At 33.5% G+C, this 26,125-nt stretch overlaps 1 protein-coding gene across 1 annotated transcript in view; it reads left to right on the forward strand.

The window, feature by feature from the left end:
- The window catches only part of LOC135126863 (uncharacterized), a 351,909-nt gene extending 326,055 nt beyond the window's left edge, over nucleotides 1-25,854 (forward strand). The window contains exon 9 of the transcript XR_010280143.1: nucleotides 25,780-25,854. The gene's annotated coding sequence lies outside the window, so the exon portion shown is untranslated. The remainder of the gene's footprint in view (nucleotides 1-25,779) is intronic.
- The last annotated feature ends 271 nt before the right edge of the window (nucleotides 25,855-26,125 follow it).

Raw genomic sequence — 26,125 nt, forward strand, 5'->3', positions numbered from 1 at the left:
CACCAATAATCCTTACAGTTCTGCATGTACTGAATAATGGGATATCTTAATATTAATAGTTACACCCAAGAGTCTGAAATGTTCACATATCTTAACAGAAGTTTCATAATCTAGATTTTAGTTAGAAGCAGCAATTGAGTTACTGCTGCTGGGCATTGTCGGAACACGACCCAATTCCACTTCAATATCGCGACTGGACGCAAGGTTTCCATGGCAATGATGTAAACAAAACGTCTAAATCAGCGATGACTCGGTCTCCGTCTCCGGCTTTTATCAGCACTTCATTAGCAAGATATCATATATCCAAAACAGAACATCTTTAGATGATAAGTTTTGATACATTTTATATAAGTGGGGCGAGATAAAAAAATTAGTTTTGATAATTACGACCCAAATCCCCGGATAATTTTTTAAATATTGAAAATTACTATTTTGCTATGTCCAGTGTGTTTGTAGACGTTCTAATTTTGGAGGGGCACGTGCCCTTGTGCTCCCTGACACCAGCCGCCCCTGGATTTTAGAGACACTATTGCATAAACTAATCGATCGATTATTGAGTACTCACTCGGCTTAAAAATAAACTATGCAGGTCAATGGTCTAAAACCAGTGTCTAATTTTTTTAAGTAGATTCTTAGAGATTTCGTCAAAACCAGATGAATTGGAGTTTTTTAATTTTGAAATAATGCCCAAAATTTCTTCTTCTGTTGCAGACTAAGGGCATAGTAACGATTGTTATTATCATAGTTACAATTGTTCTTAATCAGAGATTAAATTTGATTTGCGTTTATGCAACCGGCCCTTAAAGAGTATAAATTTACATATATATTTAGGAATAATATGTTTGAGTAAACCACAATTAATATTGAGCAATTTTTTATATGAAAAATAATTGTTGAATGTATTAACATCTCCCTTAATGGATTATAAAACACCATTCGGAGTAATATTCTATTCATGTGATTGTTTAACTTTTCCGATTAGACCTTTGCATTATTTATAATATTCCATGTACTGTTGTCTTTATTACTACAATTTAAGACAATGAAATCATTTTCTTGTTTTTTCTGTTTGTACAATAGTTTTACTTTCTGCGTGCAAGCTAAGGAAGTGTAGTAATCGAGTCCATCGGTGAATGGTCACTTTTATGTTTTCTCGATTTTTTATGCCCCTAGAGTACGAAAAAAGTAGTCTCCCATTTCTGTCTGTCTGTCTGTCAGTACGACGTATGTGTCGATTTTTGTTAGAGATGAAATCTCCGAAACTACTGGATCTACTGTTGTCAAATTTTGTATGTATATTGTATATGGTAAAACGCTAACCAAAATTTGGTTAATCCTCCCCACCAACATTTTGACGACGTCACTTCAAAGAATTCTATTTTAAAATGATTTAAATGTTATACAATAATATACTCCTAGACGCAGGGGCAATGGGATCGTATTTATGCCGTTGGTTTTTACTTTATATAGGTTATGCTAAAACAAACATCGCAACATTTAATTTTATAACTTTTCAAAGGAGCGGAATTTGTCAGACTTGTACTTCAGGAACGGGGGAAGTGTCGAAATAAACTTCGACCAATTTTTTAAAGAAGCAGGATTTGTCGGATTATACTTCCAGGGCTAGGGAACTTCTCTCAAAACAACCTTCGACCAGTTTTTTTTGTATTCATTATTTACTTGTGTAAACAAATTTTTAAGAAAATTTTATTATTATAAGGATTTGATTTTAGACATTGTTATTATTAGATATTATTCATTATGCCTACACCTCTACCTGCCATTTGCCGTCCATCGTAATTAAGCAATTTTATTAGACAAATCATATCAGAGCTAACGAACTAATACCAATAAGTAATCATTATACATATATAAGGGACTAAGATGCCAACCAAAATTTGTTCATTCCTCCCGCCAAGAAATTGATGGCGTTATCTCAAAACATAATCAGGCAATGAGTGCAATTGCCCCCCCCCCCCTTGACACACGACGTAGTACTTTATTTTGACGAATTTCAAAATTTTGAAATCGCATTTCATTTTGTAAATACAGTACAACCTGTATAATCCGAATTCAGGATTATCCGAACATCCAGTAATCCGAACAGAGACTATTTGAAGTCGAAGCTCCTTTAATCCAAACAAAAACTCTGCGATCCGAACTGAACTTGGAAACACGCACCTACTTGCAAAAATGACGCAAGATCTTTTTACATATGTTGTATGGAATATTTTGAATTTTTTAAAAATAGCAATATTTCAATGCACTGAATTACTTAACTAATTCTGGAAAAAAGGTTGAAGTTATCGAAGAAATGAGGCCCAAAATCTACAAGAAAATGTATTTAGTTAAATTTCGACAATCGTCGAGAATGGGTCGACATTTGCAAAATGGAGGTAATACATAAAGAAAAATTTCATTTTTGAAAAATTGATCTAAAAATTCTGAAAAAATTCAGGGGATAGATCTCGATAGATTCCAAAAAGATAGCGTGTTTATGGTCACAGAGTAATATTTTTTTAGACTGTATTTATCATCCATTGTTGCTTAAGAATTCTTTAATTTTGTTTAATAAAATTAAGGTTTATTTCTTGAAGTTTGTTTTCAACTGTGTATGAAGTTGTTATTCAATTCCCTTTCAGATTTTTGGGAAAATCGCTGATCCGAAGAAATCGTTAATCCGAACACACCTTTTTCCCAATTAATTCGGATTATCGAGGTTCTACTGTACACTATACGTGTAACGAAAACAACCAAACATCACCCACATTATGTGAAAAAGAGTATATTAGCTAAAATTTTATATATTTTTTTGTTTAGAACGAATTTCTGGGAGATAGGTAAAATCGCACAAAAATTGCCCCCCCCCCCCCTCTAAACGAAATCCTGTATCCGCGCCTGAACATAATAAAATAATGCCGCATGAAATATGTCACAACATGGTCATTTACATAAGATATAGTTTAATAGTCCACCCCTACTCTTTACCTTAATTTTACCTATATGTGTTGCCTTAAAAATATAAAATTTGAGCCATTAAATTTTTAAATTTATTACGAAAATTAAGTTATTCATTTTAGCGGAATTGTATAAACATACCGAGATTAATTTAGTGATATGTATTTATTTAAAAAAATTATTTCGGATGCATTTTCTTGGATCATTCTGGTTGTAATTTAATATTCTGCTATTGCGTTTAAACATTTTCCACTAATAATGTTGCAAAAACATAACAGTTATGATGTGAAATATTTTACAAGAGATTACTCTAATTTATTTTGAGAAGCTTAATTAATTAATGCATGTACTTACTGCTCCCCGAAAATCGATGACGTCATTTTATCGAAAATTTTATAAAAACTGCAACTTCAGGTCAATGACCTGTTGTGTTATAAGATTTAGTGTTCCCTGGTGAAAAATTATTTGCTCTAGCCGCACTGTGAAAAACGAAAAAGTTGCAGCATTCCTGGTTGTATTTCCAAGGTGAGAGGAGTTCAGTGGAAGTAGTTTTGTACTTTTACCCTCTCGCGCGTATGAATATTACATATATTGCTACCGCAGAGTGCAAAGGATAATGTGAAATGTGCGAATCCCATGAATGTGCTGCGTCCACTAATGGTGTTTGACTACTAACAAAATTAAATCAGAGTTTTACTTTTGTCATGCAGAGAAGGTATCAAATAAATATATAAAACGAATACTTTGAAAATTATGGATGTATCTTTTCTCTGAACGCGAGAAAAACTTTTCTGAAAAGCGTCTCACGGGCAATATAAGTAAAGAAAAGCTCTATCCTCCACCTCGTCCTGCTGGGAGCGGTTGTCGCGCCTCCGTGCGGCCGAATTTAGCAAGTTCTCATTGTTGTCTAGGGCCCTGACATTTGTCGCTCTATGACTGATTTCCGCCTCGTCCTTCTGCGACCGATAAATACTGAATGTGTTCGGCTCTCTCATCTCTACGGTCAGCGGCTATTAACAAGGTGTACTTCTCTTCAATAGAAAAACTTCTCTCCTTGAGTCTTTTGTTGGATTTTTCCACTTGAGTAAATGATTTTTTTGTGTTGTCGCACTTCATTGATGCTTTTAGTCGCCGACCGACAATGGCGCAGTCGAAAAAGCACAACAAATAATACGCAACGTATTATAAAATTTTGGATAATTTGGGTCGCTTTTTTGGAATTCTCGAATGGACGCATTCCTGGCAATTTCAGGCCTCATTGGGTTTGCTCACGTGTGAGCATTTGCACATTTCTCGATTAATTTGTGTGGTTGCCGAAGCGGAAGGAGTTTGAGATTTCGTATTAATGAAACGATTATTATGCGGCATGTGTCAACAACTGGTAATGGTGACGTTGATAAACCATGACAAATCACTTTGATCTTGACAGCCGAGTGCAATGGATTATGATGAAGCGGTGGGTTTTAAAGCACTGACTTCGAGATTGAACCCTGCTGGTTACGTAAAATATGGATTGCGTTATAGAGAGGATGTAAACAACATTCGCGTGAAAAAATGTAAACCTGTAAACTCATTATTCGTTAACAGACGTCTAGTAGAATCCTCACTTTTAAAAATTTCTGTCGATAAAAATGATCGATCAATTCACTCCAAAATTACTGTCTGCACAGAAAATAAATTATGTTATATTCTGTTTACGAATACCATAGGACTCACTGCACAATTGATATGTTACTTATTATTATTACTTCAGCGTCAGAAGTTATATTTTTACGTCTTTATGAAAATAATATTGTTGTATTGTTTTCCATCCCATAAGACATCACAATGGGTTACAATAACAAAATTTTCCAATAAATTCTAAACGAAAATCAACGTATTAGATTTGAAATGGATTTTAGCGTTACAAAAAAAATCTCTCATAGTATATTATGATATAATAGTTACAATTTCAATTTTAACACGTTTGTTATATACTATTTTATCTACGAATCAAAAACTGGAATAAAAATGTAACTTCCTTTTAATATTTTGGTGATCACTTTACAATTTCGGAAAATGTATTATCCGTGAGAGGTAAAAACACTTGAAAGTAATTATCTTTTTTCATTGTTTATTTGTAAAAATTATAGAACAAGAGATGTGAGTTTTAGTTTGCTAAAAATGTGCAGTTGAAATGAGGAAGTGACCTCAGACCTAGTAGTTCAGTAGATCTAAAGAGCAACACAACTTAGCTTATGTTTGACTTTTTTGAAGAAAAGTCCAAAATTTGGAAATCCTCAACTCTGAGCCAACTATTGTATGATAAGGAATTTACTAAATGTATTAATAATGATCATAAATAAAGAGCGTTTTTGAAAAGAAAATGGACAAGAGGGCGGGTTATTGTCCAAAAAAGTCTAAAATATTAACGAGGGAAGAAGTGGACACTTTTATTCGTGAAGTGTAGTGAAAATTCATCTTGGACTTTAAATTAAATTTTGTAGGTTGCTACGACTATGTCGAACAGACGAACATTGTCGAATGACGGTTGATAACATACAAAAAGTAGAAAACGAAGTGAGGGTCAGCATACCGGACACTAAAAACAAAATTCTTAAACTTTTACTGTTGCTGGAAAATATCTCAGTATCTAAATATACTGGACATTGCTTTCATAGGACGTCCGCTCTTTTACTAGCAGATTCCCGATTTAAATACATTTTTCAAAAATAAAAGAAATCCAAACCAATTTATTACAACAACAAACAATTCTGCTTTGAATTCTAACACCTCATCCAACAGTTCCGTTTCAGTAGATGATAGTCTCCATGTTTCTACTTCTGAAAATATTGTAAAATCCGTATCAGAAGGAGTAACAATTACCCATTTAACTAATCGTATCATTCATTTCAGTGTTTATAAATAAAGCTCTGATTGCACATGGAGGGACCGTGGTTCGATTCCCGGTGCCGTTTCAACTTTTTTTATTGTTCAAATCAAGAAAGGGACACCCTTTTTGACAATTTGAGAGTACAGTACTGAACTGACATTCGTTACGTTTCCTTTCCTAAATGTTGCTTGGAATATTTTCCAATGGGAAAACTCACTAGAAATAGGCTTATAAGTGCGCTTTATTTTCTACCGCCGCGAATTTTATATGTGCTTAATCGTCGAATTCTTTCCATGGTTAAGCATAAGCCGTCGAAGTTAAGCATGCATTGATAATATATGTTTTCCCGTTCGTTATCTATTTAAATATATACATTTCGTCTTGTCTGTTATTTACGCCACAGCATAGCATGCTTCTAAATAAAACCGTATTATTTAACATATTATACAGGGTCATTATAAAATACTGTAGTCAACTCACCTATGAAAAACAATTGAAATTTTTCTCGTGCCGCTAATCACCAAAATGATTTCAACTCTTTTGAAATGTCACGAACGTCGAAACAAATCTATCAAATGTGTCAAAAATTGATATGCCAGGTTTGCGATTTAATTTCATTTTAAATAGACACGAAAAGACGCCAGGCCAGAGCATTAAGGGTTGCAGTGTTATCCAGCATTTGTGAACGCCACTGCAATACATTTCAGTTTCAAAAATTGTAAATTGTCAGAAAAACGTTTAAGGGCTTTGTCATGAATTACACCTTGGAAAGTCGATTGGAGTTGAACAGAATAAATCATCTGGTCTGTTTTGCAAAGAAGCAATAATTTTTCAAATAATGAAATCCAAAAAGTGAGGTTAAGTTTGTCGAAACCAATGAACACGGTAATTATTTAAAAAATTACATTTTTATAGGTACCCTGAAGGTAAAAATTGTGAAAAATCACGTAATGGACAATGGCAGAGCAAGTCTTATCACAGTTAACGAACACTATGAGTACCTAATGAGTTTTTGCAGTAAATAATTTTGCCAAAGTTGTGATCCCGCGAAAGTTCAGTTTGTAAATTGGAAGGAATCGTCAAAACATTGTGCAGACGTCGTTTGTGCCGGTGCTTTTCTCTTGAAAAAACACAACTGAAAGCCTTGATCTTCATCCCTACAATAGGTGAAAACTGCTATGTCCAAACATTACCTTCAGCTTTGCAGTTTCTAGATATCTGAAACATGCCAGATCTGCATAACAGGAATGTCAAAGAGGTTCTACTCAAAACACGCCCACATGGCCATCCTAATATCAAGATTTTTCAAAATTTCTATAACAAAAAAGATGAAAAAACCAATAAAATTTCAGGAGCATAGTGTTAAGAGTTCTGTAGATGATTATGAGATCTCTTGAAACAACAGAATGTTTAATAAAGATTTTTAACTTTCCTAATAGTAAAATTACAATTATTACTAAACAGTAAGTTGAAGTAAGTTTTAAATTAAGAGAATGCAACTAACACCGAAAGAAAAATGAAAGTTACTGAAAATAAAAAACTTTATTGCAGTACCTACATACACTTTCTACATCTAATTTTGTTTATTGATCACATTCATTTACTTGAAAAAGTATCAGGCCTATGAATCGTCGTCTGGAAACAGCTAACCACACACCAACCTTCATTGCGTGTGATGGTGTTTCTTCAAAAGCGTGAGTATTTTCTATACACCAAATTCTGAAGTTCTGTCAGTTTACATAATAGCCTAACAGATGAAACCAGGCTTCATCCGAAAAGAACGACAAATCGAGAATCCCGTTATCGTCCATATCAGCTTGAAACCAACTACAATACCCAACGCGGCAAGGAAAATCAGCTGGTTGCAGCTCCTGAACCAACAAAATCTTGTATGGATGCATATGTAACTTCTCTTTTACGATTTTCTGACATGAGCTGTATGGTACTCCGGACAGTAAAGATTTTTGACAAAGCTTTATTCGGACTTTGTTCCATTCTCATCCTTAAATCTTCAACAACGTCTTCACTAACTTGAGGTCTCCCCGTCGGTTTTCACTTAGAAATGCTACCAGTGTCGTTAAATCTGGCCATAATTCGCCATATAGCGTCTTCAAAGATTCTTCATCAATGACAACAGAACATTTCACTAGATACTCGTTTTTAGACGCCTCCACAGAGTACACTCCATCCCCATCCTCATTTAACACCCCATTACGGTAATAGGCATGATGATTGCGCCAAAGAACTAAAAAAATCATTTGTAACACTGACCATAGTTATTCCTCTCTGTTCATTACCTGAGATTATTCCACAATGATCTGTAGTTTTGATAAAAACTGTTTTTTGAGACACTTATTAAAGTTCTAACAAAGGGGAAGACAGCAAAAATGAAAACAAGACAAGTCAATTAACGCACAAAGTGAGGGAAAACGTACCAGTACAAACGAAAAAATTATTGACATCTGACAGAATTTGATGAAGCGTTGAAACAGTGCAGCCGCTAATGTCAACTAATGTGGCGTTGAAAATAAAAATTCCAATATTAGTGTAATCCTTTCCACAAAACTGAAAAAGGCGGCACAAAATGTCACCAAAATCATGGCCTTCTTCGACTACAATATTTTATAATGACCCTGTATATAATACGAAATAAAATTCAAAGTAACCTTAAACCAAATTTTTATTATTTTCAAAAGTAACTTGGTTTGGAAAGTTTTTAATTCTAGAATTAAAAATCAGTTACTTTTTAACTTCAGAAGAATAATACATATGTAATTTTTAGTTGTTCATAGAGTAGTTTCCAAAAAATTTCAGGTAAGATGAGCAAATCAGGTTCTCATCCGATGAATAAAAAGCAATGGTGATATTGACTTTCATGCGAATTTCATCTGTCCGAAATTTTTTGGAAACGACAGTATTAAAATTAAAAAATAAACTTTTGGAATGGTTCGCAGAAAAAAGGTTTTTTCAATAAATAGATGGGTAACTTCAACTGTTTATGTTTATACTTCGAAAGAATTAGACTATCGGTACGTTCCGATAATAAGCATCTCCGTTAAAAGAAAATGGAATTTGATTGATTTTGTTCAGTCAAAGGAAAGCAGAGGAGAGGACTAACTTAATTAAATAAGCCACGATGGAGCGAAACGGGCCGAATATAATTTTGAGCTAACTGTTATTGTGATAATTATTATTTTATTATTATTAAATAAACGCAGGTGCGACATTACTGTATTCTTTCAATGGCGTGAACCATTCTTGTGTAATCAAGATACTATATGTACTAAATCAAGGCATATTCGTAAACGGCTCTGTATCAAAACAGCGCAGGTCAAAACAGCGCGGACGTAATAGCGCTGGGACAAAAGAGCGCATGGACAAAACAGCGCAGCCCGAAACAGCGCCGAGTCAAAATAGCGTTCGACAAAACAGCGCAATACGAAAGAGCGCCTGTACAAATGAGCGCGGCAACAACAGCGCAGTCATTTTAAACAGAGTATAAAAAAATTCTCAATTAATATATTTCTAATACTGCTACTATAATTACAAAAATAAATTTTAAGCAGCAAACTTTAAATAATCATCTATAACTGTGGAAACTGTAGTGATTATTATTTGTGGAACGACGTGCACTTTTAACAACGATTTATTGATATTATGTACATGTCATTATGTATACTTGATTATGAAAATATTTATGTATTTTTGCGACGTGTGCCCGTTGACGGGTTGTTGGTGACTCTCGTCCGCCACCCATTCGTCCAGGAGGGCGGTGATGAATGAATTTGGGGGTGGTACCGAACACCCGACGAGAGCCGAGCGGCCGAGAACTCCGGGTGGTACCACACAATAACTCTGCTAAAAGTGTATTTTTCCGTTTTCAGTCTGTGACGTTATATCATCGTCTTAGGTTTGCCATCGTTTTCCACAGCCGATTTTCTTATTGTATTCTTTACCAATAAAGCCTCAGTTTCTACAGGACTGGTTGCGTGATTATGTGGAATGGTTTCCCTTTTATAAACAGCGCCCGCGATGAGTCCACCTTTACGTCCGCTTTTTGAACATCCCCAAGAAGCTAACTTGGTTTCTATCAACTCGGTATCTGTGGCCATTGTGGAAAAGAATGTTGCAATTTTTTGTGACTTTTCGAAGTCTATTTTTGGTGACAGTCTGACAGCTATGTAATAATGCTAAATCAGTGTAGTTATCTAAAAAAGATCAAACAAACCACAATGAATCGACCGAACAGGGCCACTATTTCTAGATCCATTTTTTATTACTATTACTAGTTGTCGGAGTACATGTTCACGAAATTACCTTAATTCTTCTAGTTTCTAAATCTCTAAGCATAAACGATAAAGCGCTTTTTTGTCTCACGCTCTTTTGGCTATGCGCTTTATTATCCAACGCTCTTTTGACTATGCGCTGTTTTGTCCAGCGCTATTATGTCCTGCGCTCTTCTGTCCCAGCGCTGTTATGACCGCGCTGTTTTGTCTTGCGCTGTTTTGACCTGCGCTGTTTTGACACAGAGCCTTCGTAAACTACAAGTACAGGAATATATTATTTCATAAAATTTAGATAACGTTAATTATGCAATATAATAAACGGACGTCATCAATTCGTTGATGGGGATGTGATGATTAGCGAAATTTTGGTTAGCGTTTTATCATTTACACTATATTTCTGACATACATAAAAAATTTGACAACAATCGGTCCAGTAGTTCCGAAGATTATCTATCTAATAAAAACTGACAGAGGCGACAGACAGACCGAAACGGGTAACCACTTTTTTCGTATTCTAGGGGTCATGAAACGTCGAGAAAACATGAAAGTAACGAGTAGCCCGATAGATCCTGTTACAATACTTCTTTCCCTTAACTCGGTAAGTAAAAATGGGTCTAAGCTTATTTTGACAATATTTCTCTCACCCGTGAAACACACTCAAACAAATCCACTTTCTTGGAAAAACAAAACTTGATTTCGCGAATTTTATTTTTCATGATAACCCCAAATAAAGATATGTGGAATTGTGGACTGTTAAACTATCGATAAAAAAGCATAACTATGCGTATGAATCAAGGGAGTTTTTCACAAGAAAATTTTGTGATGACGTCAGTATTTTGGGAAAGACACATATCGGTTGTTCAGTTGAAAACACTCATCAAGTTGGCGTTGACTTTTTCTAAACCTTATGTAGTATCTCTCCAATAAATCCAAAATTTAGGTAATGATAACTAACATGGAATGGGTCACTTGCGCGCGACGGTTAATTTACCCCTGTGGCTGGTCTAATTTCCAAAAAAGTTATGGAATACTTGCCCGCAAATTGGCGATTAAGGGTTATCAATTATCATTAGCAAGAGATATCTATATAGTCGATAAGAAGAAATCTGCACCGTTTAGTTTCATTAGTTCCACAGTCAATTTTAACTTCTTAATTTTTTAGAAATTCGAAAAATTTTCTAGTCTTCAGCGTTTCTGATATATCATAATTTAGTTAATAGGTATAAAACAAAAAGGTCAACAGACTCGCTTTTCTAAAAATTGATTCTATACACATATAAAAAAAAAATTCAACAAAATGTTCTATTTTTAACAAGATGCACCGATTGCTAGAAAATTTACGATCAATAAAAAAAATTCAGCTCTGTACATATATATTCAATGATTTATACACACCCAAAATAAGCTATTGTTACGAAATGAACCCATACGCCGCCCCGGTACGACGTCTATGGGCCGTCGAGAGCTTTCTGGTAGGTGCGACGATGATGGGTGAGTCATCATCGGTGACGAGCGGCGTTCCATAAAGACAAGTCTGGAACGGGTTGCCGAAAGTCTCGATTGCGGGGCCCAGAAAAATCCCGAGCGGCATTCTCGATCCACCGAGAGGAACGTACAGGTTTAAATAAAGGCCACCCTCGGGAACGAGGGTTATTCAGTTTGTTCAGTGAAGACAGAATCTAGCCACGTTGCGCCGGAATTATTTTGTACATAATCGCTGTGTAATCAGTCGTGTAAATTCGAGTTATTAAGAAATAAATTGTTGAGTTTTACCCACGTCGATCTTCAATCGTAACACTATTATAACAGGCAATAACTGTATATGGTATTAATCCATAAAAATATATTTATATGCAAATATTTGTGACCGCAGCGCGCAACTGATCCTTGCCTCTTTTTATTGCGGCTTAACGTGTTTTAACAACCTTGTCAATACAATATCACTTACATGCAAAAGTATGGATGAAAGTCATGCGTTTTTCGCTACGTTTTCTTCTATCAAAAAACCAGGCTAACTTGATAACTTTTCAAATCAACTCCGTTATGTGTTTATCAATTTGATAGGTAAAGTATAGTTCTAATTACAACAGTAGTGGGTGAGCCTTGCTCGATTTGACCAACAACAAATTGTTTCATTCATCACTTTTTTGAGTCATCCTGTGTTAAGCCACTTTATTTTTCAGAAAACTGGTAACAAACGTGAAGTTTGAAGTGGAAGAAGGCTGTACTTTAAACTAAAATAAAGTATAAAATATCACTATGCAGTTTTTGATATTTCTAAAGAGATTTTCTCAGTAAATTCTTCATTTTGGTTTCAAATGCAGATTTAAAGTAATCAACTAATCATTTAGGAGACCGCTTCTGTATTTTTTTAGAATATCAAAATTTCCTATTCTACACATAAATGAAACTTTCCTAAAATATTTCACATATATATTAAAGCAGAAGATAGATCTTTTTCTATTCACCACCTTATGGACTATATCATTTTAGTAGCAAAATTTACAAAAATCGATCGTATATCTTTCTGTTCCTAATTCCAACTTGGTGTCAAGTTGGAAAAACGGATTTTGTACTACCCCTCTTTTTGTTATTATTTTTGCAATACGTGATTCAGAACAACAAAGTAAACACGTGATGTTTAAGAACATTTATTTTACTAACACGCTGCAAGAAATGTTGATATGTTGTCCATTTTATTCTAAGCACATTTAACTTCGTCGTAATGAATAACATCCTGGTATATCAATTCATTTACGTTGTCAGTGGGGGTGCAGTAAATTGACTTTTTGGCCTCCTGACATGTAAACGTCAAATTAACATTCAAATGACATCTTCGGAAAGATCAAATTTACAGTCATCCTGGATGTTTACCACCCGGCGTGCGTAAAAATTGCCCAAATTGTCCGCTCTTCCTAGACGTTTATAAATAAAAATCTCTTTACACAACGAAAATATAATGATTAAAGCGCCAAATACATAAGTTATTTATTGTTGAACAGCAATGTATCATATAATTTCGAATATTTTTTAGTTCAAACGGAGCTACGCCATCTTGTGTATTTTTGTGCACCAGTTACAGATTACTGTAATTGACATATTCATTGACAGTTATGTTTGTTTTATTTCTGACTTTATGTGAAATTTAATAAAAAATATAAATAATTTTTAAAAATTGTCGGCCAAAAAGTTTAATACAAATCTTGTGCGTTAACCATTTTACAGCGCTCAATCATTAAAGCACTCCGGCTTCGCCGTCGTGCTTCAAATTTATTTCGCGCTGTAAAATGTAAGTTACCACACGCGAATGTAAATAACTATTTTCGGATATGAAATAGGAAAAAATCTGCCAGTGTAAAATCATAAGACTTCGATGGTCAGAGCTTTTCTTTGTTTCGACGGCAAAAAACTTTCGTAACAAAGCAATTGTGGTTCCAACTGCGTGTGCTGTGGCACCGTCTTTTTGAAAATATCCTGTCGCCAATTCATCAACATAGAGTTAATTTACAAAAAATGTCAAAAAGTCTTATTGATACGGGTAAAGTGAATGATAGGATAGTAGTAAAAGTGGCACCGTCGATTAATTCCTGCTCTACTTTCTCTCCACCCATTGATTTTCTTTTTTCTGAACTTTTTATTTCTTGAAATTAAGTTACACAACATTCCAAGACATTGGAAAAATGTACACAGTCCATAAAACTATCAGGAAATTTTTCAGGGAATTCATCCCATGCCTCCTGAAGCGAAAATTCCCAAACATCTTGAAGAAGCAAATGCGTAAGCATTAATAAATTTGTAAAAATATTACAATTTCAAATTATTAAATCCACAACGTACGATTCATTAAAAATGTTGTTTTAGACGCCACAATTACTCACATATTACAATAGAGTATATTAGTTCTAAAAAGAACGTTAACGGTAAATATACGTACATAAATTTGTTTCGAAGTACATGTTATATTGATATATTTCACAAAGAGTTACACTTTAGAATGTGCACAAATTGCATAGTCGTAGTTGGGCGACAAGTCATATTGCATTTTGCTTCACTTCACTTTAATGTCTACGATGAGGTACTTCACTGCATATTTTATAAAAGAAATAATTAAATCCCCTTTCGCACATTAGACATTAGAGTCTTCAGGTAACTCATTTCGAGAGCCAAAGGCTCTTCGTTTCATCAAATAACTAATTTAATTTGAACTCAGCTGGACTTAATTAGATTTCGATGACCCTCGACCGAGCTAAATTTGGCAGGGAAGAATAATTTCAGCAGAACCCAGAAACCTACTTTGTACGCAATACTGTTTATTTTATTTGTGAATTTTGCATTTGAAGGATTGTTTCCAGAGCCGGGTATTAAAATGCGCGACTTCATTTAATGTAATTACGCGCACAAGAAAACAAATTACAAAATAACATCATCAAAGAAATCTTAACAACGCCAAAAAGCAGAAAATGTTATGCTTTCATTTATTCCTTTTAATGGCGTTTTGTTTATGAATGGAAAGTAAGCCCTTTTGATTACTGACAGTAGAAAAAAAATGCTGTTCTAAGAAAATAAGCACTTCTTTACATCCCACACAAGGAAACATAAATCTCTCGTAAATATTTCAACGGAAGTAAACATGAAGAGAGCATTCGTAAAAAATTTTTGTGATATATGCGGAAAATTTCTTGTTAATTCAGTATTCATTTTTCCAGAACTCGTAAAGGATGCGCTTAACATAAGGACCTTCGTAATCTAATGAATATTAGATGAGAGCGAAGAGTTGAGGTCACAGTGAAATGCTAATGCAATTATGGGGATCTTGTCGAAACCGACGACACTAAACCACGTCTCTGATGTTTCGAGCAGTATTTTTTTTTAGTGAAATTCAAATTCGCCAGGTTACACACAAACCAGGAAACGTAATCCATTAAAATTATAATGAAATATTCAGGTGACATTGCGCGAATTCTGAAATGGTTTAGAAATGTGGGGGATTCTGTTACGACTTGTTAAATTTCCTGACGTTCCAAAGCGTAAGATAAAAACAGTTTCACCGTAATAACTAACTTAGTATACAATTGAAAGCCATAGATACATGTAATGAACAATTAATTATTTACGCGCCAAAAAGTACACAGGTGACCCACAAGTCAAACTTTGTTTATTATTATTGAGAAACCTTACAATTAATCTGTAAGTAGTCCATGAAATAGTACTTTAGTACAGAATAAAACCTTTTCTGCTAACAAAATAAAATTAATTATTTATAAGAATGCTCGTGAACGAAGTAATGCAGTGTTTTCGTACATAACTACAGAATCATTTCGATGGCATTGATGTCTATTGATTTAATAACGTCATCCCCGATTTTTTCATTTATGTTGTGTAGCGTGAATAAAACATTTAAAATGAAGAAACGTTAAAAAACTACATGTATCTACTGTAAAAATCGTGGACAGAAATACATTTTCCGTAGCTGTTTCTGACAAGTTTTTTCTACACAAGTACCTGTATAAGTCTATTTAAAAAAAAAGTACATCGAAACAGATGTAAGCATTATTCAATTTTCCACCGTTACATATATCCAAGTGAAAATGCTCTGCACGAAATAGGAATCACCATCGTAGCTCCTTCAACTGTGACAACAGAATTTTAAAATCAATTTTGATGGCAAGACATTTTGGTCTTAACTTTTTCGTACGTGCACAGTGAAAAATGTTATATTCCACATTATATAATTCGTTTTATGAAATAAATTTAAAACAAGAAATTAGAAACAGAACGTAACTTTTATGCACAATTGTGTGCAAACCATTAAACAAGCTTACTGTTTATGTTAAATTTACTATAAAAGTCCAGGAAATGTGTGGCAGCGGTATAAGGAATTTGTTAAGGAATGTAACTGAAAGAACGTTAGCAATAAGCAATAAGGAATAATTTAATTCACCCATTTATACTTAAACGAATCAAGGCATTTTTTCGAGCACATATTAATCTTTATTGTTTTTTAATTTCGTATTAGCAAGAAAATGTTTGTTTCTCTAATCGAATATTTTAATTTAATAAACCTGAAATGACTTTCTTGGATGTAACAGCTTGAATTACTTGCAGCTTTTTTCCATAATAACCGATCATAATATAATTTACATGTTTCATCTAATTCTAGTGTTAGTTTAAAGAATTTACATAGAAAATATTGTATAAACTATATAGTAAAGAAGGAGTTTTACATATTTCCTATCAGTATTTGCAGTTCAAATTCTTCAATGCCAAATATACACTTTGCTTTTCAAATCAGTCGGAGCATTTCACTCATGGGATTTTCAATACATTTTCAGAAAGTAATATCTCTGTTATTAACAGACTTATCATTGTTATGAAATTTTAAATATAACCCGTCCACAACTATCCTTACATAATGCAAAGGCAATTTATTTAAAAACAGTTTATTATTTTTTGTTTAAAATTTTGGTGAAATGTTTCATCACGTATCTTTAAAACACAATCTCTCAATTCTTGGAAATTTCGGAACGCGGTTTACACAACTATTTACTTACAAATTCGTAGGAAAAACTATTTTTACAACATCTCATTTTTAACAAAAAAGTCAGCGTTGTTTTTCTAATGAACTATCGAGTTTTCTAAGCTGAAAATAGTGGTGAAAACCGCGTGCTATTTATATTCAGAAATATTTTTAAATCATTGGCGAAAGTAAATATTGGACACTTAGTCTAGATTTAATATCATTAACGAACATTTAAATAAAAATGGGTCCAAAACTGATCCCTGAGGAATACCAGAAGATTGTTTATACCTTAAAGATCTGATGCCACAGTAGTGGACAATTTTATATCTATCAATGAAATAGGATTTAAAGAGTGTGGTCAACTCAAAAGATTCCAGTTTATCTAACAATATAGTATTATGAATATGATCAACGCGGTCAAAGCGTTCGAAAAAATCTATGTAAATTACATCCACTTAACTTAATTTATATTTTGGTAACCAATAAATTGGTAACACTTGATCTGTAAGCCATAAAAACCATGACTATTGATTCTTTTATGTACTACAAATTCAAATATTTTGCAAAAATTTTTTATAATGGCTACTGCTTCATAACTATGAGGACAACTGTCCACATTAAATCTCTCTTCATTTTTAAAAATGGGGCAAACGAAAACTTCCAAATTTCAGGGAAAAACCTATATGGTATTATAATTATTATATCAAAAATTATCTTCAATGGTTTAAAAGAATATATTTGCGATCACAAATTAAAAACGTTCTAGCTGATTCTGATCTAATGCGATGCTAGCCTTCAATTTTTTGTTGCATTTAAAATTTCGTTTTCACTGATGTCCATATATGTAAAACGTTTAAACATTTAAGTAATAAGATATTTTATTATTATAGTTACCATGTGATGATGATGATGATGATAATAATGATGATAACTCAGAAAAGAAACTAGAAAAATACTAAAAAAAAAACTTTCAGTTCCTATAAACCTGTAAATCTGTAAAATCTTGTGGTTTCAAAATATCACTATTATATTCATTGCAGTGGGTAGGCTTTCTTTTCTTGTAATTCTGTTAATTTGGTAGAAGAATGATTTTGGATTTACTGTAACATTTTCCCTGAATTCCTAAAGATATTTATCAAACCATAACTGTCAAGAAATATACATATTTTTTCTGTCGTATAGCACTTTTTCTCAAATTTATTGTTGCTAGTTGTGCTGCAACATAATTATTCACTTGTATGCTTTTTCATTCCTGTTTACTTCACGAGCATAAGGCAGGATGTATGAATTGTAATTTTGTTTCCTCGACGTTTCATAAATCATAGAATATGAAAAAGTAGTTCTCCCGTTTCGTCTTATCTGTTCTCTGTGGTCTACTGACGTTCTTATTACTCTGAAAATACTGAAATAACAGTTATGAAATCTTAGACATTATATAGATAATAAAGCGCTAATTTGTCTGACCATTCCCCCCAAAAATTTAATGACGTCATCTTATTTTTCGACCACCGCCGAAAATTAGTTGAAGACACTTTCATATAAATCTCAATCCCCAAAATTTATTTTCGGGTTCATTTCGTCGAATTTCCTACCACTTTTCCAGAGTCGCTAACTGAAATGTGGGAAATCTTAGAATTTGTAAAAATTTTTACGTTCAATATTTCGAAAATTTCAAATCAGCACGTCGCGATCTATACTGCAGAATTTTTTATGGATTTTTAAGCCATTTTAACGAAGGCTCAATTTGTTATGTGAAATTTTTGACCATTTTTCGACCACTTTCTAAAGTTGGTTAAAGACATTTTTTTGAAGAATTGAATCCCTAGGGGTTATTTTAGGTTTTATTTCTTGGAAAATTCCTACCATTTTTGCGGAAACGCAAATAGAAATATTTCGGTTTTTAGGGTTTTTAAGAAATTGGTTTCAAACCGAACGTTTCGAAAATCTTGTTCTGAAACAACAAAATCTTTATATTTTTCGAATTAGCACACTGAGATGAGAGTTTTTGGTAGATTTTTGTCAACTTTTCAAGAGTCTCAATTTTTCAATATCCCCATAAAATTGTTTATCCTTTTTCAACCAACTTCGAAAATTAGCGTTTATGTAGTTCGACCCCCAGCAGTTATTTTCGGGTACATTTATTTTATAATTACTACCATTTTTTCAAAACAGTCAAGAATTGAAATATGGCAGTCTGTATCATTTTGAAAAAAAAACCTTCAAACCGAATATAAAATTTAATTTGGCGATTTTTTTGTGATGACCCCTATAAGTTAAAAAAATATTAATACTTTGCATATTTTAAATGAAGTGTTTCTAGAAAATTGGGCGATGGCCTTTTTCATTTTGGGCGTGGGAGAAGATCAAGTTTCATTAAGTTTTACCACGCTTACGATAGCCTTAAAACCATTCGGTTTCTACTATTTTGATTTTTCTTACAAACATCTGGGTATCAAGGGAAAAACTTGTAAAACGACGTCATCATTTTTAAAAGAGGAGGGGGGCATGAACGGATAAATTTTGATTAACGATTTATGATTACCTTAAAACGTTTACAAGATTCTAAAGCGTTCGGTTTTGCAGTTTCAAAATTAATTTGCAAAATGTTACTATATAATTTCAATTTTTTCAAAAAATTTGGATGTCTAGGCTAAAAACATTGCAAGGATTCTTAAATCACAAGTTATTTTATCAAATTTAAACAATTGGAGAAAATTTTGCGATGATGTCATTAATTTTTTTGCGAAGGGAAAAACGGATAGTTTTAGATTATCCATTTACTATGCTTCCGATAACCGTAAAAAGTTTGCAAGATTTCAGAGCATTTGGTTTCAGTGATAAATTGCTAAATCTTTTGTTATGCAGTTTTGATTTCTTTTTCCAAAAATCTGGAGATTTAGAGTAAAAACTCAAGACGCATTCATAAACTACAAGTGCGGGGGTATGCCATTTTATAACATTGTAAGTGTAAATAAAATTTACATTTGGAGATGACCTCATTCCATCATTGGTGGAATTAGACAAATTTTAGTGAGGGTTTTACTAGTTAGACATTATTTACAACATACATATAAAATTTGACAATAACACTAGTTTACAAATTTCAACTTTTTTTCGTATCCAAAAATAAAAAAAATATTTTTTACTTCTAAATTACTTACTGATACCAAATCCAAAAACGGATTATCCTTATCACGTCAGGTTTTTTCATAAATCAAAAATAATGAACTTTGCCCTTACCTTCACGTTAGTGTCAAATTGATTCATGTTAATGCACCATTGTCGCATAAAAAATGTCTTCGAGATCGTGCAAAGTAAGTGCAAATCAGTTTTGTTACGTTTATGGTAAAATTATAGTACCTAAAGCAAGACCTGTTCAAATATGCTTAAAAAGAAGGTATCAAGGATTTTGGTACGAAAATGTGTTACTGTTGGTCTATTATAAAAGAAACTGTCAGTACTGTCAATAAAAGAAACGCTACTGTTTATCATTTTTAATTTTCAGTCATAATGTTTATAATATATACTGGGTGTTGCTTTTATTTGATACAACCCCTGTAACTTCTTTATTCTTAAAGATAAACCTGTATTTCTTTGAGCAAATTTGTATTATTTTAAAAGATCTTTGTGAGGCCAACCTCACATTTTTATTATCACTTCCCGTAGAAAAATTAAAAGCAACCAATTATTCTAAAATCAATACTTGAAAAATTTTAAATAAAACATTGATGACAATCTAGTAGCTTGAAAAATTGACATTCATGTTATTTATTTACGTAAATGATCTTTTAAAATGATACAAATTTGCTCAAAGAACTATATGTTCATATATATTTAAAAATAAAAACGTTACAAGAGTTGTATAAAAGAAAATAAATACGGGGTATGTTTATATAAATATCTCAAAAACCTGACGTGATAGATTTTTTCTGCTTTCAGATTTGAATTTCCCGAACCCAAATCCTTTAGATTCAGCTATTTTTGTCTTTGGATATAAAACCTTGTAAACTAGTGTAATCGGTCCAGTAGTTGTGGAGATTGTCCATCTAATAAAAATCGGGACAGACAGCAGACAGACAGAATACATACAGACATACAGACAGACAGACAGACAGACAGACAGACATACAGACAGACAGATGGAAATGGGAGACTTTTTTTGTACTTTAAAGGGTCATAAAACTTGGAAAAAAGATGAAAGTAGTCAGTCGCCAAATAGACTTGATTACAATACTTCCTTAGCTTACGCTCTGGAAGTAAAAATTCCAGCTAATTCGTACGTACGTATTACTCATGCATCATAGAAACTAAAAAAATTAGTCCAAGGTTATTTATCCGGAATTTCCTTCTGAACCTAATTGTCGAGGGTAAAAACTCAACACGGATGCATAAATCACAAGTATAGGAATATTTTACATATTTTATAAAATTTAAATAACACTGTCTATTGTAAATTTAGGAAATGACGTCATCCCATTGTTGGTGCGGATAAATTTTGGCTTTTACCATTTACACCACGTCCTAACATACGTACAAAATTTGACTATAATCTGCACTCGTAGTTTCGTACATTATCCGTTTAATAAAAACCGATACAGACAAACAGGTGACAGATAGACGGAATCGTGAGACTAACTTTTTCGTACTCTAGGGGTCATAAAACGTCGGGAAAACAAAAAGTGGCCAGGTACACGTGCCTTTTCTTCTTGGTGAATAGAATGTCAATAGACTTCGTTAGAAGAATCTTCCAAAACACAATTTTCTACGTTTCCTTATTTTGGAAAACCAATAAATTAAACTTCCGTCTTTCTCCAAGGAAGTGCAAAAAATCAATAAACTTAATATAGATGGCAGTAAGCACACTTTATTTTTTTCTTGAAAATATTTCAGAAAATAAGTTTATGTATGCACCGGTCATAATTAAGTGGTGTCAACGGTTTCCCTTGTTTATTATTCATACTTCTCATGGCTTTAAGACTTTCAACGAGTACATTATACCTGCTTGAGACACAAAAGCCTGTTGACACTGCTTGATGAATTATAATAGATTATATCCAATTTGGGCTATCAAACAAATGATTACATGAATGAATGGCTTCCCAATTGAAAACTAAACGATGTAATGAATGTTGGAACCCGGAGACCCTTGTAACGGCTTTTGTTCGTCTATGCGACACTCCACACGGTGGCAATCGATGACTGACAGGTACTTAAACGACATTTTAGAGCAAGTGAGAATTTTTCTTTCAGTTTACAACATGAACAAAGCCATAAAAGCAAGGGAATATGAGTAACAACGGTCGCGACAAAGTTAACCTAGTTTTAAAATTCAGTTAATGTAAACAAAAGTTGATATCATTAACCCCGCAACTGCCGTAAGTGAATTTAAAATTCCTTATTACGTCGTAAATAATCCACTTGAACTACTTTCGTACAAATACCTACTCAATAAAAAAATTCCAAGATATCGATCTTCCAGGACCGGAACGAGGTTCACACGAATCGCGTGCCCCACTTTGCCTACCACAGTTTAGGCATTTTATTATCAGATAATCCTGATTTAAAGCTGAAAATTTAAAAGGCCGGCTTTAAACGCAATCCACAATGTAAAATGGATTCTAACTCTCACGTTTCGATGTAATCCAATACCGTTCCAACGGAACGATTTTAATAACAACCGGAAATAAATTCTATCTCGTCATGAAGACACCCGAGCCCCGAATGACTTGCATGTGCATTGAAATTATGTAAATCGTTTTCAAGATGCACATTTCGTTAGACTCTAAATGCCAAAAGATACATCTGATAAATCTTTCTAATAGAACTGTCATCGAGTTAAGTGCACTCTGGAGTTGCTCTTTTGTATTCGATGGTATTTTTCTCAATTACTTTCGGAGCGCGTCAAAATTCTAACGTTCGATCACGTTAATGGGTTTCGCCACAAATTTTGCTATTGAACCATAAAGAGTATCGGCAGGTGTATCTTAAATTTCTCAGCTGGAAAATAAACTGAGTCACTTTAATTCGGCACATTTCCGAGTTTGCGGTGGCATGAAAACTTCGTTTGTGCATTATAAACGAATTTATTGGACACATGAGGTCTTCACCTGCAGGAGACACACGCATTAACACTTTAATGAAACGACAAACTTTTTCGAATTGTCGTCTCATGTTGTAAACACCGTTATTTTGTAAAATTTGTACAACAGATAAAATAGGGGTATTTTCAGCAATATGTGAACTTTCTTAGATGGCTAAAAAACCTACAATACCTATGATAATATAATTAGGCAAATAATAATAAACAGACAAACATGTTATTTCTTTAATGGCTGATTTTTAAAAATTGGCATAAATACTTTGAACAATATTTTCCTCGACCGGGCATGAACAAAACCTCGTGCATGGCACAACTTATTTTTTTATTTTATTATAAAATTTATAAACATTTTAGATAAGACTAAATAAATTTTGAAATGTGGATATATAACATTAATAAAAAGGCTACTCCATTCTAGAATTTCGGGCCCTAATTAGAATATTTTTTAATTCATTATCGTATCTAGGACTGACGAGCCCTTTGAGCATGCTTTCCTAAAATAACTGGTAGTTTCTAATGTTGATTGATAAAATTAAATTAAAATGTGATTGACCGCTGAATTAGAGAATTCAGTTGGTTGAATTTGATCACGTGATAGATTAACTGCACGGTTAAATTAAAAACGTAATTAAGTGCTACCGGGACTCTAGTCATCTATTTTATTTAATTAAGCGCAAAATTAATCTTTTTTTTGGTCATGAACTAAATTAGCCATTTAGGATTTAGTTTTCAGCTGACTTTGCGTCGACATATACCTTTCACTGTCATTCAACTAAGCATTCAAAATAATAAAAAAAAATTCATTACCACTAAAAATGAGAAACTAGTCAAGGTAAAATTGAAAAAATTAGACATTATATTTTAAAAATTTTTGACGATAATTTTTGAAATATTTGGCCAGTTCCATATTTTTGTTTTTCCTTGTATATTTCAGTTTTTCTTCTAATTAAAATAAAAATATTTACTTAAAATTACTATACAGGTCATCATAAAATATTGTAGTCAAGGAAGGCCATGACTTTGTTGACATTTTGTGCCGCCTTTCACAGTTTTGTGTTGTGGAAACGATTACACTAATATTGGAATTTTTATTTTTAACGCCACATTAGTGGTTGCACTGTTTCGGCGCCAACGCTTCGTCATATTCTGTCGGATGTTGGATGTCAATAATTTTTTCGTTTTTACTAATTATTGGTCCCATACTTAACCACACTTTGTGCGTTAATTGACTTGTCTTGTTGTTTATGCGTCCACATAAGATTTCATTGATTCAGGAGCTGCAACCAGCAGTTGGTTTCAAGGTAATGTTACCGATAACAGGATTCTCGATTTGTCAAACTTCAGAATTTGGAGTACAAAAAATCCTCACGCTTTTGAAGAAACACCATTACATGCAGTGAAGGTTGGTGTGTGGTTAGCCGTTTCCAGACAACGATTCATAGACTCGATATTTTTTCAAGAGACAATTAATGCGACGAGATATAGCAACAAATTTTGGATGTGCTTGTGAATCAGTTATTGCCCGAAGAATTAGAGTCCGGTTATTTTCAGCAAGATGGTGCTGCAGCTCATATTACAAGAGAAAATTTAAGATATTTGGAAGAATTTTATGGCGATCGCATAATAAGTTTAAGAGCCAATCCAGAGTGGCTTCCCCCGATCTCCTGACTTGACCCTACTTGATTTTTCAATATTTGGATGGATGAAGGACAGCGTTTATAAGAATAGAGTCCACACATTGGAAGAATTAATGGATAAAATTACACATTTGACAGATTTGTTTTGACGTTCATGACATTTCAAAAGAGTTCAAATCATTTTCGTGATTAGCGGCACGAGAAAAATTTCAGTTGTTTTTCATAGGAGAGTTGACTGTTGTATTTTATGATGACCCTGTATAACAGCATTCACTGAATTACCAGGGTTTCAAAAGCATTCGTTACTTTACGTTTGTAAGGTAGTGTATAAAATAGGAATGTATGATTTTTAGGGTAACTTGTAATCGTAAACTTAAAAATAAGAGCGGGTCACTGCAGATAAAGTTGTAGTAAAATTTACTGAAACAAATATTTTAAATGTCGTCCATTGATAATACTTTGTCAGAAGTCAAATATTATTTTTTTTTTTTTAGAAAATCGTAAATTCTGATTCTGAGAATGTTTTTGGATAATCCCTTTATTTTCAAGTGTAGGGATTATTATGGGCAGCATGTTTGGAGTGAAATTTTATTAAAAAAATTATTATCATAACGTCAACCTTTCTCTTAGGAGCAAATATATAAATAAATTTTAAATACATACAATGTACAAGTGTACACTATTAACAACAATATTAAGTTCATAAGGTTTTTGACTTCCGAAAAGTATCGTAGTAAAGCACCATTGAATTTTAATTTTCCTTACTTCTCGAATGTAAGTTCTTGTAACAGGGTCCATCGCCCACTGGCTACTTTCATGTTTTCTCGCCGAAAAAAGTGACGTTCCGTTGCCGTCTGTCAGTCTGTGTCGATTTTTATTACTACTGCATCGACTATTTATATATATAATTTTATATACATTTTAGGAGTAACGCGTAGGTAGTAAAACTCTAACCAAAATTTGGCTGGTCACCCCCATCAACAATTTGATGACGTCCGCTTATTATATTGAGTAATTCAGTCTTTCTAAATTTTATGAAATATAAATAAATAAATAATATACTCCTGTAGTGGTGATTTATGAACCTACACTGATTTTGTTTATTATTATTATAATTTTTATTGTCTAATCCGTCTTGGCCCTTAAGATACATAATAGATCTTCCTTTACTACACTAGTAGTCTACGAATAACGCGTCAATACAACTTTACACAGACGAAAAGTCTTAAGATCAAAACCGGGGCCCGCCACCACGTTTTTTTTAATTGATCAAATCAAGAACGGTTCATCCTGGCGTAAATAACACCCCCCTGGAGTCCCTACGCCACGGGGAGGGGCAAAGTCCAAGGGGTGCAGTCCGCACAGATACCGACAATATTAACATTCTCGATCTATGTATCGAACAGGATGGATGTCTTCCAATCTGCGCCGCTCACAGCGAACCCACAGCTCCAGCTCCCAGCCTTCGACGTCGAAACGACCAGCTAGAAAACCCGGTGAGTCCAACTTAAATTTTAAGCATGGCAACCCTAAACCAAAACAAACCACCAAAAGCCCCGACCGCCGCACCCGTCGTGGGTCTCACACCTTCGACGACTCCAACCTCTCCCCAACAAGGAAACCCTCGAACTCCAACTCCACCGTAGTCTCTCACATCTCCGAAGAATCCGAACCCCAGGAGTACTTCAAGTACTCAATCCAAAACATACCCACAAAATTTGCCCCCCAAAACATCTCTACACCCTACGAACC

Source organism: Zophobas morio, unplaced genomic scaffold (genome assembly GCF_036711695.1).
Source record: "Zophobas morio isolate AGI-343-1 ecotype UQ-CSIRO unplaced genomic scaffold, CSIRO_AGI_Zmor_V1 ptg000011l, whole genome shotgun sequence".
Classification (NCBI taxonomy): domain Eukaryota; kingdom Metazoa; phylum Arthropoda; class Insecta; order Coleoptera; family Tenebrionidae; genus Zophobas; species Zophobas morio.